Source organism: Equus quagga, chromosome 1 (assembly GCF_021613505.1).
Source record: "Equus quagga isolate Etosha38 chromosome 1, UCLA_HA_Equagga_1.0, whole genome shotgun sequence".
Classification (NCBI taxonomy): domain Eukaryota; kingdom Metazoa; phylum Chordata; class Mammalia; order Perissodactyla; family Equidae; genus Equus; species Equus quagga.
Window position 1 is genome coordinate 123,677,034 of NC_060267.1, and position 11,192 is coordinate 123,688,225.

Consider the following 11,192-nt stretch of genomic DNA (forward strand, 5'->3'; position numbering starts at 1 on the left):
TCTCTCCTTTTCTCCTCAATCCTCCATATTTTAATATGGCTGCAAGAGCTCCAGCGATCACTCCCAAATTCCAGGCAACAAGAAAAAAGGAGTTTGGGGGAGGGATAAAAAGTGGCCTGGTCCCAGCTCTCTATCCTTCTCTTAAAGAGGTTTTCCAGAAACCTCACCCAACAAATTCCACTTATATCTCCTCGGCCAGAATTTAATCATATGGCTGCTCCTAGGCTGCAGGAGCAGGGGGGAAATGGGGTTATTTCACAGAGGACATTGCCAAGCAGAATGAAATGAGGGATCTGTTCCTAGGAAAGAAGGTAAAATGGATTTGAGAGAGGCTACCAGAAATCTCTGCAACAGGTTCGAGTATAGAGGTGAGAGGAAATGGTTTGGAAGCAATTATCATAAAGTAAATAAGAGATAAGAGGATTTGGGCTCGAGTTGTGACAATTGTGATGGTAGGAAATTACGGCGTGATATAGGTGGTAAAATTCACAGGAGCTGACAACAGGCCGATCCAGGTGGACTGCGGAAGTGTTCAAAGATGAGGTTTCCTTTGCTTGCAAATACAACCAGAAGGATAGAAAGATGATTGTTGGATGGACGAATGGACAGAGAGAATCTATAAGAGACTGCTAATCATTTACATTTTCATAGCACTGTAGAAATTAAATACTGTCTTTGTGCTCCATTCATTCATTTATCCAAATAATATTTATTGCACAGGCGCTGTTCTACACACAAGGGGTGTGGCAGTGTATTAGTGAGGGTACAGGCTAAGAGGCCACTAGGGCTGCCGGAACCAAATACCGCAGTGGGAGGCTTCAGCAATGGGAATTTATTCTCTCCCAGTTCTGGAGGCTAGAAGTCCAAGATCAAGGTACCGCCAGGGTTGGCTTCTGGTGAGGCTTCTCTTCCAGGTTGGTAGACAGCCCTCTTCTTGCTGTGTCCTCACGTGGCCTTTCCTTATTACCCCATGTCTCCAAATACACTAACATTATGCGTTTAGGGCTTCAACATATGAACATTGGGAAGACACAATTCAGTTCCTAGCAGAGCCTGTAACAGAGGCTCCAAGGTAATATGGACGTTTATTTCTCTCCTTCGCCATGCAGAGGTCAGCAGACAGTCGGGCCTGGTGGTTGACTCTGTTCTGTATGTCCTCAGAGGACTTGGGCTCCTTCTGTTTTGTGGCTTGGCCCTCCTCGAAGGTCTTGTCCTTATATGGCTCATCCTCACCATGTCTGCGTCTAGCCAGCAGAAAGGAGGCAGTCATTTTAAGGCACGGCGTGGAAGTTAAAGAATGACTCTTATTCACAACTTATTGGCAGTTGCTTAGATGCGTGGCTTCATGTAGCTGCAAGAGAGGCTGGGAAATGTGCTCTCTAGTTGGCAGCCATGCACCCAGCTCATGCTGTGTGGTGGTGGGGCTTCGTTACTAGAAGGATGGAAGGGAAGAATGGCTACTGGGCGTATTAGCTGCTTCTGCCACAAGCAGTAGACAAAACCTACAAAAATCTCTGCCCTTTAGAGCTTACACTTTAGTGGTGACAGACAAGAGAGAAAATAAGCAAAGACACAAATAAACCACTGTGCACTTCTTTTCCAGTAATAAATCTGACCGTGTTTTCCATGATGGCTCTCCCTATACCATCATGGCATGGCATGTCATTCCCCGAGCACCAGGAGCTCACCTACCCCACAGCTTTCACACTGCTGTTGTTCCCTTCACCTTCAGGTGTCGATTTTTCTTTCTCTCCTGAGTGACACAAAAGTAATAAATAGCTGGCAAAACCTAGTGTGTCCAGTGGTGAGAAATACAGCAGGGAAGAGAAACAGGCAGTGGCTGTTGCCCTGGGGTAAGCCTGTGGCTGTTGTCAATAGGGTGGTCAGAAATCCCTTCTTCATAAATTTCCATAGCCAAGAACAAAGCTGTGGGGCACCGTGAAATCCTGCCATGAACCACCACGGGCGTGGGAAACTACCTGTCACCAACAGATGGTGGGAGAGGTCCTGCTCTGTCATTCTAGTCTCAAGCCTAGGCCATTACACTGTTAAACCTGTAACTGTTTTCTACTTATTTTAGAGGTGATTTTGCAAGGTGTGCCTAAGAACTTTTGAGATCCTAAGCCCTGCAAAGATTATGCTCCTCTCTCAAATATGTACCTCAAGGTTAAAAATAACTCCAGATGGGAATTTAGGTTTTTTTCTATGAAGATTACTTTAAAAAAAATCAAAATATCAATTTTTCCCCAAAAACTTTACACCATCTTTGCTGTAACTCTAGGCACATGTTTTGTCTGTTCCAGCAGGTGATCCAGCTAGTTTTACAGTATTCATCACAATGATATCGGACAAGGACAAAAGGAGCAAATATTCTAAGTCTAATAAGAGGGGCATCCAGTTACAATGGGACAGCTGATGAAATGTCACTTTGTGTAGAAATGTACACCTGCCCAGGTAGCTTGTATCCTGTCACTTTCTTGGGATTTAAGATCAAATGCCTCCCAGGCTATTGATATGAGTGTCAGAGTGTGCTCCAGGATGGGGCTTATTGTAAAAAACACAATTAATATTCAATTTATTATATTTACAAGGTCTAGGAGCTGGCCCAGTGGCATAGTGGTTAAGTTCACATGCCCTGCTTTGGCTGCCTGGAGTTTGCAGCTTTGGATCCCAGGCGCAGACCTACACACCGCTCATCAAGCCATGCTGTGACAGTGTCCCATATACAAAATAGAGGAAGATTGTCACAGGTGTTAGCTCAGGGCCAGTCTTCCTCAAGCAAAAAGAAAAAGATTGGCAACAGATGTTAGCTCAGGGCCAATGTTCCTCACCAAACAAACAAACAAAACCCCTAGGTCTTCCTTGAGCCTTGGAATTCAGCTTATGAATCCTAGTATTTTACTTATTTTTCAGCCTAGTTTTTAACAATTACTTTTTTAAAACTTTTTAATAACATTTGTTTCATTCATCACTTAGTCAAAGTCTTCAAATATTTTATATTGTATGTATACATTTCTTGAATTTTATTTCTGTCTTAGTTCTTTCAATTATCTGACTTAGGTAAGTCTTTCTGAGTGCTTAAATAATTTTTATAAATACAAAAATATAATATAAATATTACGTAAATCAGTTTCCTTAAAGTTCTTTTAAATATTTCAAAGTGGAAAATTAATTTAGTATAGTTTAAACTTAAAATCACAAATCTAAATCAAGTACTCAGACATATTCTAAGTTGGCGTTATAAACTACCACTCTAATATTTCAAATGTTTAAAATCATGACAATTATATGAGCTGTGAAATTTTCACATATTCCTTATCACAAAAATCTCAATACAATGGTTCTGATTCCCTTAACATTTTTGTATCTTAAATCTGACTCTTAGCGTGAATGAAAGCTGTGTGCTGATAACTGATGGAGACCCAGAGGCTCCTGTTGGGCAGGAGATTTGAAGCAGCACATGACCAGCGCGCTGCTTCTCCAACTAGAGAAGATTTCAGTATTCATTCATTTCCTGTTGCTGCTGTAACAAATTACCTCAAACTAGCTTTAAAACAACACAGATTTATTATCTCATAGATCTGGAGGTCACAGATCTAAAATGGGTCTGCGGGGCTGCGTTCCTTCTAGAGGCCCTGGGGGAGAATCTGTTTCCTTGCTTTTTCCAGCTTCTAGAGGCTGCCCACATTCCTTGGCTGATGGCCCCTTCTTCTATCTTTGAAGCCAGCAGTGCAGCATCTTCAAACTCTCTCCCCCTCTTTGACCCCTGCTTCCATCATCACGTCACCTTTTTCTGACTTTGGCTCACTTGCCTCCTTTTTATAAGGATTCCATTGGGCCCACAGTTAATGCAGGATAATCTCCCTAAGACATGTAACATAATCATATCTGTGAAGTCCCCTGTGAAATGTAAGTTAACGTATTCACAGGTTTTGGAGGTTGGGATGTGAACATCTTTGGGGGGTCGTTGTTCTGTCTGCCTTACCTTTTCTACACATTTAAAGACCAGAGATACTGGTCAGATGCTGACATGATTGTCCAAATCCCCAATGAGCCACAATGGCCTTTATGACAAAGACCCTTAATCTCAAGATAGGGTTGGTCCCATAGCTTGTGTTCCTGGATTCAAATTCCACATACTGCTTAATTTTTCTGACTGCATTCCAATGTCTACGATAGTTAAATTTCTTGATCAGATTTCACATGTGGCTTTTACATATAAATATCTTCCTATCTTGGTCCAGAGACTTTTGAATTTGACAAGAATTCTGTGTTTTTACCTATACTTCCTAGTACATAGATTTCTTACGGTACTAAACTGATGGTGCATTTAATTCTGGGCAACTCTTGTGTATGGCTATCTCTGACCTGCCATTAAGGCTTATAAGCCCTCTCTTGTGATGACAGCCTTTCAGGACATGAGCCATTATTAAGTATAGGAACTTTCATAGGTATACATGGGAGCAGTGCCTTCTTCCTCTTCCTTGATAAGCCAGGAGAGTTCTTCCATGTTTAATGCTCAGCTTCACAATACCACAGGGTGGGAGCGTGTCTGAGCCCCAGCATACCCTGGGCAAATGCAGGAGATTTTAGGGGGTTCCTTTGTGCTTCCTGGGAAGACCCTCAAGCTTACTCAATCAGGTGGGGCCTGATAATCCGCCTTTTTAACAGGCCCGCCAAGCAATCCTACACTTACGAGGGAGCCCCACCTTTCAGCCGTTCCTCCTTCCCGCCCAGCAGTGAGTCTCCAGGCAGTGCCAGCTTCCTTCACCTCCTCACCCCAGCACTCAGCCTGTTTCCACGGCGGTGTGTAGTCAGCACCCACAGGCTCCAGAACAAGATGGAATGGCTTGTCTTGGTCCCCCCACTCCCTAGCTGTGTAACCTTGGACAAGACTCTCACCTTCCTCTTCAGTGAAATGGAGGATAATAATGGCGCCCATGACATGTGGCTGCTGTGAGGATCCAGTGTGCTAATACATTCAAAGCATTTAGAACAGCGCCTGGCATGTAGGCAGTGCTCAATATCTCTTAGAAAATACATGTAATACATGAATATGCTATGTATATTGTATTCTTTAGTTTGGGAAAGGAGATTGTGCAGAAGGTATGAAGGTATTGTCCCCAACTTTTACACAACTCTATGGTGTAGAGTTGAGAGAACTAGGTTTTCCTTTATGGGCCCTCTTCAGAGTCCATTTGCTCACAGGATTCTGCCATTCTTTCTGTTTCCTTTCCCAAAATGCAAATGAAAGCTGAGAATCACAAGTTGATGTCAGGACTAAAAGAGACTTGACAGGATATATAGACCAACAATAGTAATAATAATAACTACATCAAAAGAATAATAAAAACTATATTTATTGACCATTTATTATGTGTGATGGTTAGTTTTATGCGTCAACTTGGCTACTCTATGATACACAGTTTTTAATTGAACACCAGTCTAGATGTTGCTGTGAAGGTGTTTTTTAGATGTGATTAATATTTAAACCAGTGGACATTGAGTAAAGCAGATTACCCTCCACACTGTGGGTGGGCCTCATCCAATCAGTTGAAAGCCTTAAGAGCAAAAGACTGAGGTCCCCTGAGGAAGAAGGAATTCTGCCTCCAGACTGCCTTCAGACTGCAGCGTCAACTCTTCCCTGGGTCTCCAGCCTGTCGGGCTGCCCTGCTAATTTCAAACCTGCTAGCCTCCAGAATCACATAAGCCACAAAATAAATCTCTTCCTTAAACTCTAGATAGATAGATAGTATAATATTCTATATCTATATCTAATATAGATATATAGAGATCTTCTAGATAGAGCCAGTAGTGTGTGTTGAGTGGCACATGCATGAGAGTTCTCTCTTCTGGCCTCCTGACTCCATTTTGAATGAAGTTTCTGTTTGTCAATTTCCACATTTTCTCCTTTTGATCAAGATCTTTCTCTGAAAGCATTGCTGATCAAGAGTCAAGTTTTTCTGGATTCAGTGGGCTTTTGTCCCTTGAAGCCAGGAAGGACCTTTCCTGGGTGTTGTGTCCCATGTCAGAGGGATGGTAACAGTTTGGAAACCTATTGAGGTCACATTCAAACAAGGTGGGGTAGGAGGGAGATCTTTCAGGCATTTCCCATCTAGGTTTGTATCCTTCTAACAGGCCTGGTCTGGACATCTTGGGAAAGCTGTCTCATCGTCTGCTTCAATTCTGGACAATCTTTACCTTCAGGTTACCAGATGGTGTGCAGATCCACTCAGGATTTCGTGCTTTCTTTAGATACATCACATGAATCCAAGAGTCTATTCCCTAAAGTTTGGTGGCACAAGGGTTAGTTAGGGGGCTTTCTAGCTAGGTTGAAGAAAGTCCTTCTGGAGGTGTCTTTTCCAGTAGAAAAAATCTCCAGGTTGCAAGGTGTGTTGCTTAAGCTCTTCATCTCACTGCAGCACACTGTGAAAAGGTTGCTCTACCGGAACATGAGCATTTTTGATAGAACCAATTAGGCCTTTACAATATTGGAGTATATCTCCTTTTATCAGTTATAGATCTAAAGAGGCAGGGCCAAGTGCATTGGACATCCTGTGACTGTCTCCATGGGTGAGAGTTGATGGGTTCCAAAGAAGACGGACCCGAGATTTAGAAGGACCAAAGGCAATGCTTTTAGCCAAGGCATTTGGAGAGTCTCTGCAAATATTGCCAACTGAGTCTTAATAATGCTGTTAGTGCATTCAACTAACCCAGAGGATTAAGGATAGTATGTGCAGTAAAAGTGTTATAAAAGTGGCCAAACAGCACAGACATGTCGGAGCACCTGACCGGTAAAATGGGTTCCTTGATCACTATGAAGTTTGAGAGGAGATAACCTTTTCCAAAAGGACTTTAGCCACAGAAGAGGCAGCAGCCTGTCTGCAATGGCAGCCTTCAGTCCAGTGAGAAAACATGCAGACCATGACTAAAACATATTTACATCCACGAGATGGCAGAAATTGTATGAAATCCATTTGCCAAACTTCGAATGGCCCATTAGGCAATTTAAACTGTCCGGAGTTGCAAACAAGCTTCCCTGGATTGTGTTTTGGATAGATGGGACAAGTGAGGTAAGCGCTTTTTGCAGCCTTTTTAGTATTTCCCCACCAGTATTGATTCATGAATGCTATCATTTTGTCGGTGGACCAATGGTTTAATGCATGTACAGTGGTTAGGGGTGAAAATTTTAGAGTCTCCAGTAGGACTGGGTTATTATTTGGCCTGAAATAGAGCTTTCTCTTTTTGTCAAACCAACAATTGTTGAATTTCCAACCTTGTTTTTCCCTTTCTGAGGCCAATTGCTGGGCTTCTCTAGCCAGTTTTTCTAAATGATCATTTAGGGAAATATCCCTTTGGGCCATGACAGAGATTTGGTGGCTGTTGGTTCCATTAAGAGCAGCATTCCTTGTGGAAGTGTCAGCAAGGTGATTCCCTTTAGCTTCCAGACAGTCAAGTTGAGAATGCCCCAGGATCTTAATAATAGCTCTACCAGCAGGTAAAAGTATAGCATCCAATAATCCCTTCAGCTTGTTGGGCTGTAGTAACCAAAGGCCAAGGTACCACTTCAACTACATCCATGGATGTTGATATTGCATATCCAGCACAATATTTACCAGTGTCAGTAAGAACCAACAGTGAACCATGAGAAGCTGGCATTTACTCAAAGGAGTTTCCTGCAGATTATCATGAGGAGTTAGGAGGTATCCGTCAGTGTTAAGCAGTCATTAGGGACTTCACCAGTGACAGAGGTGAGAAGAGCAGCAGGGTTGAGGTCATTACAACGTGAAAGAGTTATGTCAGGAGCAGTTAGCAGGAGGATTTCATAGGAGGTGAGGTGACTGAAAAATTTTGAGTGTGGTGAGAATTCAGGAGGGCTTCTGCTGCATGAGGTACAAAGATGGCTAAAGGGGATCCCACAGCTATATCTTTCTTTGGTGGCCTTAGCCTAAAAGGCAGCGGCAGTAATGGCTTTAAGGCAAGGGTCATGTCCCCCATTCCACAGGGTCTGGTTGCTGGCTATAATCCCCTGTGGGCCGATGGTGGTCTCCACGTTTTTGGGTGAGTACAAGGGCATTTTCTTTCCTTTTCCTGTACAAAAGGGAAAAGGGGAAGCTGATCATTGGGATGCCCAAGGGCAGATGGGTTCATCAAACTCTCCTTTAAGGCTTTAAAGGCTATGCTGTCCTATTCTTGCCATAAAATTGGTGGTTGTTCTTTAGTAAAACATACACAGAGAAATTTGGAGTCCAATTTCGACGATAACTAGATAGCCGGAGAAAACCTTGTAGTTGGCACTTAGTTTTGGGTTTGGGGGAACTTAGGACACTGTGAAGCCTATCCCAGCCTATGTGTAGTCCTTGGTCTGATATCAGATGCCCTAAATATCCAAGCTGGGTTTAGACAAACTGCAATTTCTCCTTTTGTAACCTTGTGTCCCTTTAAGGCTAAAAGCTTTAGCAAGTGGATGCTGTCTTCCTGCGAGGAGGCTTGGGAGGGAGAGCAAAGAAGCAAATCATCCACATGTTGCAACAATGTAGAGCCCTAGGGAACTTTATATCATCCAGATCAGCCTTCAGGATTTGTGAGAAATAAGAAGGGCTCTCAGCAAAACCCTGAGGCATTATTGTCCAGGTGAATTGTTTTCCTTCCCAAGCGAAGGCAAAAAGGTATTGGCTAGCTTCATCCACTGGGATGCTGAAGAATGTACTACATAATCAATCACTGGAAGGAATTTGCTTTCAGTTGGAACAGATGATAGTTGCATATGAGAGTTAGGAAGAACAGGGTGTCAAGGGATAACAATGTTGCTTCTTGCTCAAGAGGTCCTGGACAAACCTCCTGCCTCCGACTCTGGGTTTTCTCACAGGTGAAGTAGGAGAGTCACAGGAACTAATGCAAGAGATAATGAGGCCCTGAGCCTTGTCATCTTCTGTTATGGGCTTTATACCTTGAAGGGCTTCTTTACTTACACGGTATTGATTAAATCTGGGGGGAGGTTTTGAGGGATCTACTTGAACTTGATAGGAGGTGCACAGTGAGTTTTGCCAATGTCAGTTGGAGATTTTGCCTATAAAGAGAGTGGCAGCTAATCCAATAAGGATAAATGATCAGTGTCTCCAAAATCAGTTCTAGTACCATCAGAGATGGAGCAAATAAAAGATGTTGAAAGGTCATTTAATTCACTTGGTTGGCTATTTTGATTGTTAGTTTAAAACTCTAGAATCATTTCACCCTTTTGGGAGAAAGAGATCCCAGTAGACACCTCAACCTAATCAATGAATAGAGCAGAGGAGCTAAGGAGAAAGGGTGTGTCTCTCAAAGAGCCTAAAGAAGGAGGAATAGGTTCAGAGCCAGGAAATTTTTGAGGTTTATTAGAGACCTCACTATCTGAACTGTTTTAGTATTCCTAGGCAGCAGCTGCTTTATGGTAGAGGGGTCAAGCACTCGGAGTGTGGCTCTGGTGTCAATAGGGACAGAGAGAGATTCCTTCCCAAGTTGGAGAGTTGTTTCTCTGAGCCGATTAAGAAGGAAGATTTGGGAGCCCCTGTAGTTCCTGAGAGCCCCATCACTGGGCATTAGGAGGACATGGGAAAGGCTGATCAGAGGGCTGAAGGTGCCTGAAGCACTGATGTTCGTAATAATCTCTTTCCCAATGTCCTGGTTCTTTGCAATAACAGCAGAAACTTGGAGGTCTTTGGTTTCACGTAGGGACCTTCATTTGCTGGAGTTGAAGATTCAAAATTTTGGTGGTCTTTCTTTTATGTGACTCAGATAGGATGCAAGCAAGCTGATTTGCAAGTTATCTAAATCTGGAGTGGACATCGTTTCCCATTCCACTCTGGTCTTCTTAACTAAAAGAGAAAAGTTTCGCCTGCTAATAAACATAGAGTCAAAAGCTACCTTAACATTTGAAGGAAGACCAGAATTTTCTTTGAAAGCAATCTGCAGTCGATGGTAACAATTATGAACAGGTTCATCAGATTCTTGTGGGCAAGCCTGAATCTTGTTCCAATCAACAGGCTTAGGAGAGGCTACTGTAATTGCTTTGTTGGCATTTCCCAGCAAGTGATCTAGCCTCTTGCCAAAAGCTAGGGGTTTGTTTTTCTAAAGCCCTTTCAGGATTTTCTCATTGGGCAAGTTTCATCCAATGTTTGGCTTGACTCTCACCGACGAGCGTGTGGACTGATACAGGTCTGAAAAACCAAGTCGGTAAGTTTGCATAACTATGTTAAATTCTTCAGCAAACCTATGAGGGTCCTCAGCTACTTTTGGAGACCCTTTAACTATGGCTTATAATTTGGCCTTAGTCCAGGGTGCAGAACAGATTTGTGGTTTGTTTGGATCCTCAGAGGACTTAACTTTAAGGGGGCGGGTTCTGATAGGGTCAGAGGAAGAGGGAGCTGGGAGGAGCTTAGGGAACAAGGGAAGTTCGGTGAGAGAATTAGAATGGGGAAACTGAGGGTGTAGAGGGGGTGTAAGTGGTACAGAAGGGAAGGAGGAAGATGGCGCTCGAGGTGGGGACTGAGCACAAGGTGGCTGCTGTGTCCAGAGACAAAGCAGATGGGCGAGGGGAGAGAGGGGTTTCGGAAGCCATTTTGTCCTTCTTTAATTGTTTGTTTGCTCAGTTCATCTTAAAGTTTTATTTTGCAGAGAGGCAATTTTAGACTCCTGATAATGTTGGAAGCCTCAAAATAGGCATTCCACTCAGTTTTTGCAATTTCAGAGCTTTGCTTATCCAATTCAGTTTTAAGAAAAGTAAGTTTGAGGAATTCAGAAGTTCCCCATCATGGCCATGGGTATTCTAAATTTCTTTTGGTTAAGTCGGTCCATTTAGTTAGAAATACACATCAGGAAGGACCACAATTTTTAAATATAAAACTGGCCAGAGTCCCTGAAGGAGAGGAGCCCTTAAAATGTTTAGCTGACTGGGATCCCATTTCTTAGAGGTTCTTCTCTAGAGCAAAAGAAAAATTCCTAAACGCCTGCAGACCAAACACCACCGCAGTTCCAATAGAACAGCCTGATTCCAAGGAAGTCAGGCCAAAGGCTGAACAGCACAGTTCCAAGGGAACAGTCAGGTTCCAAAAGGAATTAGACTAAAGGCAAAATGAGTACTCAGAGAAAGGACAAAAGCCTTTTACTGAAAGGACAAGTCCAAAATGAGGCCTGGAGAGCTTCAAGATGCAAAG